The sequence below is a fragment of the Mus caroli genome, chromosome 17 (genome assembly GCF_900094665.2).
Source record: "Mus caroli chromosome 17, CAROLI_EIJ_v1.1, whole genome shotgun sequence".
NCBI classification, from domain to species: Eukaryota; Metazoa; Chordata; class Mammalia; order Rodentia; family Muridae; genus Mus; species Mus caroli.
In genome coordinates this window covers 47,952,687-47,962,488 of record NC_034586.1, presented here as the reverse complement: position 1 = coordinate 47,962,488, position 9,802 = coordinate 47,952,687, and positions in this window count along the sequence as shown.

Here is a 9,802-nt window from a genome sequence, read left to right as displayed (position 1 = left end):
TCCAGCAGAGAAATAGGTTGTGTCAGTGTGGGTTCTTTTGGTTACAAGAGACAGAAACTCAACTTAAACCAGCTCAAGCGAAAATCTGGCTTTAGGCCCAGGAAAATAATTCAGTGGTAGAATACTTGCTCAGCATGGCTGTTTCTTCCTCTTCCTCTTCCTTCTAGTTACATTTAATGGTTAAACCTTTAATTTAATTCAATTGAATTCTGTATTTGATGTGTGATAATGGCCCAACATTGTCTTCCACATGTAAATATCCATTTCTCCTAACACTATTTATTGAAGAAAAAGGCCTTTTGATATTATGTGTTATTGACTCCTTTATAAAATGACAATTTTGATGTAGAACATGACCCTCTTTGGAGGATTTCTAGATGATTCCATTGGTCTAAACACCTAGTTGTATCCTAGTATCAGGCTACTTAATTAAAAAAAAACTATTATTATTTTAGCTTTAAAGTATATTTTGAAATCAGGTAGTATTGCTGTTCCAAGCTTTACCCTTCTGCTTTGGCCATTTTGATCCTATGTGGTTCCATTTAATTTAAAGGGTTAACTTTTTACTTCTACAAAGATTAATACTGAAATCTTAATGTTTATTGCATTGGAAATGTGCATTAGTTTGGGTAATATATTTGTTTCAACAATGTTAATTCTTTGTGGTACATTTACACAATGGAGTACTACTCAGCTATTAAAAAGAATGAATTTATGAAATTCCTAGCCAAATGGATGGACCTGGAGGGCATCATCCTGAGTGAGGTAACACAATCACAAAGGAACTCACACAATATGTACTCACTGATAAGTAGATATTAGCCCAAAACCTAGGATACCCAAGATATAAGATACAATTTGCTAAACACATGAAACTCAAAAAGAATGAAGACTGAAGTGTGGACACTATGCCCCTCCTTAGAATCGGGAACAAAACACCCATGGAAGAAGTTACAGAGACAAAGTTTGGAGCTGTGACAAAAGGATGGACCATCTAGAGAATGCCATATCCAGGAATCAATCCCATAATCAGCCTCCAAACGCTGACACCATTGCATACACTAGCAAGAATTTGCTGAAAGGACCCAGATATAGCTGTCTCTTGTGAGACTATGCCGGGGCCTAGCAAACACAGAAGTGGATGCTCACAGTCAGCTAGTGGATGGATCACAGGGCTCCCAATGGAGGAGCTAGAGAAAGTATCCAAGGAGCTAAAGGGATCTGCAACCCTATAGGTGGAACAACATTATGAACTAACCAGTACCCCAGAGCTCTTGACTCTAGCTGCATATGTATCAAAAGATGGCCTAGTCGGCCATCACTGGAAAGAGAGGCCCATTGGACATGCAAACTTTATATGCCCCAGTACAAGGGAATGCCAGGGCCAAAAAATGGGAATGGGTGGGTAGGGAAGTGGGGGGGAGGGTATGGGGGACTTTTGGGATAACATTGGAAATGTAATTGAGGAAAATATGTAATAAAAATATAAAAAAATGTTAATTCTTCTAGCAGATAAAAATGTGTTAGTTACTGTTCTATTGTTATGAAAAGGTACCATGACCAAGGCAACTCTTAGAAAATATTTAATTGGGGCTTGCTTACAATTTTAGAAAGCTAGTCTTATGATCATCATGAAGAAAATCAGGCAGACATGGCACTGGTGTAGTATCTGAAAACTTCCTTCATGATCCACAGGCAACAGACCAAAAGAGAATGATACTGGGCCTAACATGGGCCTTGGAAACCTCAAAGCCCTGGGAAACACTGTCTCCAACAAGGCCACATCCACTCCAACAAGGCTACAGCTACTCCAGCAAGGCCATGCCTCTTCTTCTCAAACATTTTGATAACTGGGGACTATACATGCAAATATATGGTGAGGACTATTTTCATTCAAACCACCACAACATGAGATACTTTTTATTTTGTTTTCTTCAATTTTATCCCTATATTTAATTTTCAATGTACAACTATCTCTTTTGCCTCTTTGGCTTTATGTTTAAATCTTGTATTTGGGGTATGATGCTATCATAGATGATCTTGTTTTCTCATCATTTCAGAAACTTCATTTGTAAGGTGTAAAATCATTTTATATGTTGATTTTTATAACATGACAATATAATGAATTTGTTTCTTAACTCTGTCTCTGTCTGTGTCTCTGTCTCTCTCTCTGTGTGTGGAGGGGGGAGGCAGGGGTTCTTGGATATGAAGCATCAGTATGAAACTTCAGGACCAAATTATAAAACAAAAGATGAAAATTGACTTAATGATGGGGATATATTGTGCTGGTCAGCAAAGTTATTCATTGCCACATTCTCAAAACCCTGGGCACTCCTTATATGCCAGGTACTCTATTAAATGCAATAAAGGCACAGAAAAGCATAGCTTGAAGCCCCTATCTTCAATATGTTTACATTTTTGACAGAAGACACAAAAAGTCCTTCTACTATGTTTCTACAAGGTTGCAGTAAGTTGGTTCTACGGTTTGAATAAGCATCCAAAGTCCAAGTTGGCTTAGGTGCCAACCTGTAGCACTATTAGAAGTTGTTGGAAATTTTAGGAAGTGGGGCTTGGTAGAAGAGAGTTAGGTCATTGAAGGCATATGCTTAAAGAGAGTATTGGGGCCTTGACTCTTTTTGTCATACTCTTTGCTTCCTGGCTACCATGAGGTTAGTAGCTCCTTCTACCATGTGCTTCTGCCACAGTGGACTGCTTAATCACCCAATCACCCAGGGCTCAAATACAACAGGACCAATGGGTTGAAACCCATGAAAATATGAATTAAAACAAACCATTTGTCATAGTTATGGAAAGCTGAATGGAAGGTATGATTCATAAGGTGAGCTAGGCTTTAGCGGCAAAGAGATTTTTCCTGAGTGGGAGAAAAAGGAATGGTTCCTCGGGAGCTGTATTAACAGATACTTGGAACAAATAGTGACAGATGGTCATGCTTATATCATAAAGATGAGGAATAGGTAGAAAGAAGATAGTAGGTAAAGTGCTCCAAATAGGGTAAACAGGACCAAAACCATGAGTGTCTTTGAACATGGTTTTTGTTAAAACTATTAGGGTCAGAGACTTAGACCTTCCCTGGAGGAATAGGGCACCAGAGTAAGGGTGTAAATAGAACTCAGTCAGATTAATACCACACTGAGAGACAGGCTCTAGAAGATGTAGCTCTCGGGACAGCTCAGGGAATTCCATTTAATGAGTCTAGACAAGAAGCCATGGAGATAATACTTGAGCAGTCAGTAGGAAATGGGCAAATACAAGAGTGGAAAAGAATAAGGAGGACAGGAGTTGGCAACTGAGTAAAAAAAGAAATATGGCGCCTTACTTGTATGCCCAGGCCTAAAGGGTCACTTACCAAACTGAGAAGGAAAGGAACTAATGTTATCTTGAGGTGAAGAGGAAAGATGTCTTGGGCTGTCTCAGGCTTGAGCTGTTTTAGAGAAATCCTGGAGTAGAAGAATACCAGAAACAACAAGGCTCAAGCATAAGCCAAGCACTGCAGAGGCCAATCAGAAAGACTGCAGATTTAAGAAATAAAAGTCTAGGTTATGTAAGCTCAGGTAGGGTTATGTAGTGAGACCAGGAGTTGAGACGTCAGAGCACAGATTTGAATATATACTGTAGTTATCAGAGACGTTAATGAGGTCAAGAAAGCTTATCAAGCTTAGGAAAGAAGGAAAGAATGAACAAGGCAAGGGATGCTAACAGCAGTAGCAAGGAGAAAACGGTGCTTGTATCCTTGCTGTCCTGTTATCAGTCAAATGACTAACAGAAATAGTACTGATGTCACAAGGCAGGAGGAGATGCAGATGCCAGGTGCTTTGGGCACTGCCTGGAACACTGTGTCATTGAGTAGATGTCACCCTGCAGCCCAGCCAAGCACTGTTCTAATGAATGCGGGCAGTGAAAAGAAAGCTGCATTCACAGGACAGGATTATTCAGCTCAAAGTTAGGTTTTGATGAACAAGGAAGTGATTCAGAGAAGTGCCTTCAATGTAATATGAAGAAAGAAAATTCTGAATAAAATTAGCACTTCTACTAAGTAACAACATGCTCACATACTCAAACCCTTGCAGTACAAGAAGATTGTCCATTCGTGATGTTTATCTTAGATGATGAGAATAAAAGGTGGAGACAGGAGTCAGTAGATGGCTCAGCAGGTGCAGACACTTGTCAGCAAGCCCAACAACCTAAGTTTGATCCCCAGATCTCACATGGTGGCCAGAAAGAACCAGAACCCATGGGTTGTTCGCTGACTTCCCCAAGTACATTGGTGCATACCATTGCATGTGTACATGTGCACTCTCTCCCCCACCTCCCTCACTCCCCTGTCTCAAACACACACACACACACACACACACACAAAGGAAGAGCGGGAGGGAAGGAGACAGAGACAGAGAGACAGAGAGAGATGGAGAGACAGAGACAGAGATAAAGATAAAGACAGAGAGGCTAAATAAATACATAAATTTAATGAACAAGAATAAATGATGGGGGTTGACTTTCTATTTTTTATTGCATTGTTCACATTTTTATAACAAGACCATAATATTTTATAGGCAGAAAACAATTTGCGAATAGGGAAAGTGATCACTAGCATAAATACTTAGGAGATTCCAGGAGGGAAGTCCTTCATCTTGGTCTTAGCAACTACACAATCATTGACAATGGTTTCAACAGGATGATGATAAAACATACTTGTCAAAATGTTATAAAACATTATATATGTATATAAAACCACTCAAATATGCAGAACACTATCTAGACAGTTGATACCACCTAGGTTCTCTCTAATAACATTTTCCTTTCTTCTGTGTAAAAAGTAGAGATTGGATATTCAGAGTTCTGTGCTACCCTGGAGAGATAAGTGAGCAGGTGTTGAGAGAACGAGGCTGGGCTGTGGAAGGCCTGCTCGTGATCTAGTGATAATGCAGGAGACCATAGCTTGACAGGCAATGATTTAATTTAGAATACAGAGAAGGAAATGTTCCTCTAGCCGAAGTGAAAGAGTCGGAGATTAACAGTGCATAGAAATAGGAAGTTGTGAGTCAGGCAATCTACTGCAAGTCTCAAAAACCAACAAACCACCACCAACACAAGCAAAGGCAGAAATGTTTACAATGTGCACATTGGGATGAACTTAAGCTCCATGTTACCTTCCTTAACAAGGCCACTGTTGAGTTGAATGTGTTTATTTCTTGTCCTTTATAATCCTTCCTACATGATTAGCATGAGCCTTGTTTAGGCAGACATAACCCAGTGGAAATTTTATAAAGGTGACTGAATGGTTAAAACCTAACAAAAGGATTGTTGCTCCAGTCCCTTAAAGAAGGGAACCTTGTGTAAAAAAGAGAATTCTTCATTTTTGCCTCAAATACTGCCACATGCATAAATCAAACTGTAGAGCAGGCTTTACATGGTTATTGAAAATGAATAAAAATGTTACTTGGCTGTTCAAGATGTTACTCTATTTTTCTCAACAAGATTATGCAATAATACCTGAGTTTGTAACCAAAGGAAGAAGGTGGGCTATGGAACAATTACTCATAGAGACGGGACTCGCTTTATAGAAGGTAGACTCTCATGAGACGTTGCGAGGAATGACTGACTATGATTAGTGGCACGCCATGTATCTCATCCTCACTTACGATATTGAAACACACTGAGATAGCATTTGGTAATAACAAAATAGCTGTATACCTTTAAAAGATTTAATAAATTTGATCTTTTAAAATATCTAATATTTTTATAATCTGTAATTGATATGCTTCTCTCTATATATACATCTTTGAAAACATGTGTTAAAATTAATCAGCACTAGGCCACATTCTTATCTAAAGAGGGGGATGATGCAGAGATCTGCTTATGAAACATTTTCCTGCTAGTAAATTGATTTTGAACATGTTTTAGTCTAAATAATAATATATTGAAGTACTATGAATATAGGCACTATCTAATTATTACTGAAAATTGTTGCCCAGAAAAAAAAACTGTTTTGAATGTTCTTTCATCTATAAAACACAAGCAGTATATTTTTGTTGTGTCTGTGAGAGATATCACACAGATACATGCTGGAGTCTCAATATTTTTGTGATCTGGTGTGCAGCTGGAATGCATCTCAGGGCCAGAGCATTTGGCCAGCTGGGCAATGCTCTCAGGTTGCTCTTCATCATGAAACATAAACAGGAATGTAAGATTACTAAACAGCTCTGAAAGCTGTTTTCAATTCACTCATCTATTAAGCGGGTTCGAATAGGTACAAATTCCTTACTATGTAGCCATTACTGGTCTGGAACTCACGGTATAGAACAGGTGACCTTGAGGTTTTGATCATCCTTCTACCTCTGCCTGCTCAGTGTTGAGATTACAGGCCGAGACTACCCAATGTTTCTTCAACTCTAGTATGTGTCTTTGACTCTGTTCTCTGAATTAGTAATAAAACAACTGGAAAAAAAGGATGATTTTATTTTGGCTCATGGTGTCAGAGGGTTTAGCATATCATGGAAGGACGGAGCAGTTCACATCACAGTGGCTAAGGAATCAGAGAAAGAGAACGTGGATGCTCAGCTGGGTTTCTTCTTTTTTCCTTTGTATCCTGTCCAGGCTCTTAGCTCACAAGAGTACCAACCACATCCATACTCCAGGTAGATCTTCCTGCTTCAGATAGTCATCTCTCTCAAAGCCTTCACCAACATGCCCAGAGGTGTGCCTTGATAACCTTTTAGGTCATTCTTGTGTGTGTGTGTAATGTAGAGAGGTCAGAGGTCAATACTGGGTGTCTTCTTCAATTGTTCAATTATTATTATTCAATTATTTTAATTAATTAATTAATTAAGTGCATGTGTTTGTATGAGTCTATGTGCACCATGTGAGTTCACATGCCTCAGGAGACCAGAAAAGAACACCGAATCCCTCGGAAATTGGAGTTATAGATGTTGTAAGTCACCACTTGGGTTCTAGGAATTGTTGGTCCTCTACAAGAGTAGTAAGCACATAACTGAACTCTCTTCAGCTTTGTCACTAATCTATAGAGAAAGAACCTCTAAGTCACTGAACATGCATGTGGCAAAAATGGCTGCTCAATGAGCTCCAGGGATTATCTGGGGTTTGCTAACCACATCACCGTACCATTGTACTTGGGCTCCTGGCTCTTTTTTGAAAGGGCAACATCAAAACTCATGTCCTTTTGCTTGTCTGACAGGCACTTTATGTCCTGAGTCATCTCCTCAGCCCTACTTGGTTCTTAAAACAAACAATCTATCAACCAAAACTAACCATCGCGTTCTCCAACACAAAAACCATGGTCTTCCTTTCATTTCTGCCAAGTGTTGTAGTGTGCACATCTAACTGATGGGAATCCTGTTTATATCCTGAAATCAAAGAGCAGTTTTTAGATTTCCAGCCCCACCACACAGGAAGGTATGCTGAGATTAGCGGTGGATGCCAAACAAGATACCATTCACAGTGATCCATTTTCATGATCATGCCAACCATCTTTGGAGATGTCTTCCTTATACAAGTCTACATTATAGTATCCCTTATTTTTATCATTAAAATAGTTTGATCTTGCCAATAAGAAGAAATCCAAGTTCCCAGTCTTCCCACCAGCAGTCAACTCCACTGCCATCTGTAATTTTATTCTTATACGAATGGAGTGTGATTGTAGTCACTTAATGGTAAATGTTTCTTTCTTCAAATTACTAAAGTTAACAACAACAACAAAAACAAACCTAGTTGAGTTTTTGATCAGAGATATAATCAGAGACAGATTTGATTTTTTGCTAGGTCAGGAAAGATTGCCAGCTAAGGCATGTGCAAACTTCATGCTTTATAAGAAACATGAAGTTGTCAAGGCATGAGGCATGTGCCTTTACTCCCAGAACTTGGTAGGCAGAGTCAGGCATGTCTCTGGAGGTCTAAGGTCTGCCTGGTATAAACAGTAAAGTCCAGGATAGTAGGGTTTACATATTGAGACTGTTTCAAAAGACAAAACAAAACTGAGCAAACAAAAATCATGGATCTGAATGTTAAACAAAGCACAGGAGTTTTAAAGAAATGGCCTAATTTTTTGTTTGTTTCATTTTCTTTTATTGGGTATTTTCTTTATTCACATTTCAAATGTTATCCCCTTTCCAGTTCTTTCCTCTGGAACCCCCCTATCCCATTTCCCATTCCCCTGCCTCTATGAGGGTGCTCCCCCACCCACCCACTCATCCACTCACTCTGTTTGTATGACTTCGAAGCCTATTAGTTAGCCTGTTTGAGTCAATGTCCTCCTTTGCATGAGGACAGGAATAACTACCAGCTATGGGTGTTATAAAAAAATAAAGCAGCATGCATGAAAGAATTCCAGAGAGCATCTAGCACATATTAGATATTCATTGCTTTAATTATCCATCCATTCATTCCTTCATTCTATAAATATTTATTGAGCATCTATACCATGCCAGGTACTGTTCAAAGTGCTTTTCAGGTGTTATTCAATAACACTGAGGGGGACAAAATATATGATGAGTTTGACCCTTTGGAGTTTATAAACTAGTGGAAGAGGCCACACAATAAATAAATGAACATAAATATAATTACATAATTACAAACTGGGATGTATGCCATGAAGTTAAAGGATAAAGTGGCAGGAGAATGACCAGCAGGTGAGACCTAATTTAAATTGAGGTGGTCCAGGAAGGCTTCTCTCTAGAAATGTCATTAAAACTGAGGGATGCATGGGAAGAAATTAACTAATTGAAAAGTAAGCAGAATGAGGTGAGTGGATAGTTGCTACTGATGCTTTGCACTGAGTGATGCTCTGCAAAGGAGGATGCTCTGCACTAAGTGATGCCCTAGATGATGCTCTGCACTGGATGATGCCCTGCATTAGCTGATGCCCTGGACTACATGATGCCTTGCAATGGATGATGCGCTACATGGAATGGTGCTCTGCACAAGATGATTATGCTGAGGGATTTTCTGCACTGGAGGAAGCTCTACACTAAGTGATACCCTAGATGCTCTGCACTGGATGATGCTCTGCACTAAGAAGGTGGTCTGAACTAGATGGTGTCCTTCACTGGATGATGCTCTACACTAGGTGATGCATAGGATGGTGATCTCACAGGATGATGTTGTGCACTAGGAATAATCCTTATTTCCATAAGTTGTCTTTAGGTGCAAGTATAGGGTACCAGAAACCTAAGTTAAATGAAAGGAAGTGGTTGATCCGAAGATGAGGAGGAATGGGGCGGGGCATGAATATTCTGAAGCAACTCATACTGTCTCACAAGAGCTGGTGGTGTACATCTTTTTTTTAAAATTGGGTATTTATTTCATTTACATTTCCAATGCTATCCCAAAAGTCCCCCACACGCTCNNCCACCCACTCCCTCACCCACCCACTCCCACTTCTTGGCCCTGGCGTTCCCCTGTATTGGGGCATATAAAGTTTGCAAGTCCAATGGGCCTCTCTTTCGACTGATGGCAGACTAGGCCATCTTCTGATACATAAGCAGCGAGAGACACGGGCTCCAGGGGGGTACTGGTTAGTTCATAATGTTGTTCCACCTATAGGGTTGCAGATTCCTTTAGCTCCTTGGGTACTTTCTCCAGCTCCTCCATTGGGAGCCCTGTGATCCATCCAATAGCTGACTGTGAGCATCCACTTCTGTGTTTGCTAAGCCCCGGCATAGTCTCACAAGAGACAGCTCTATCTGGGTTCTTTCAGCAAAATCTTGCTAGTGTATGCAATGGTGTCAGCGTTTGGAAGCTGATTATGGGATGAATCCCCAGATATGGC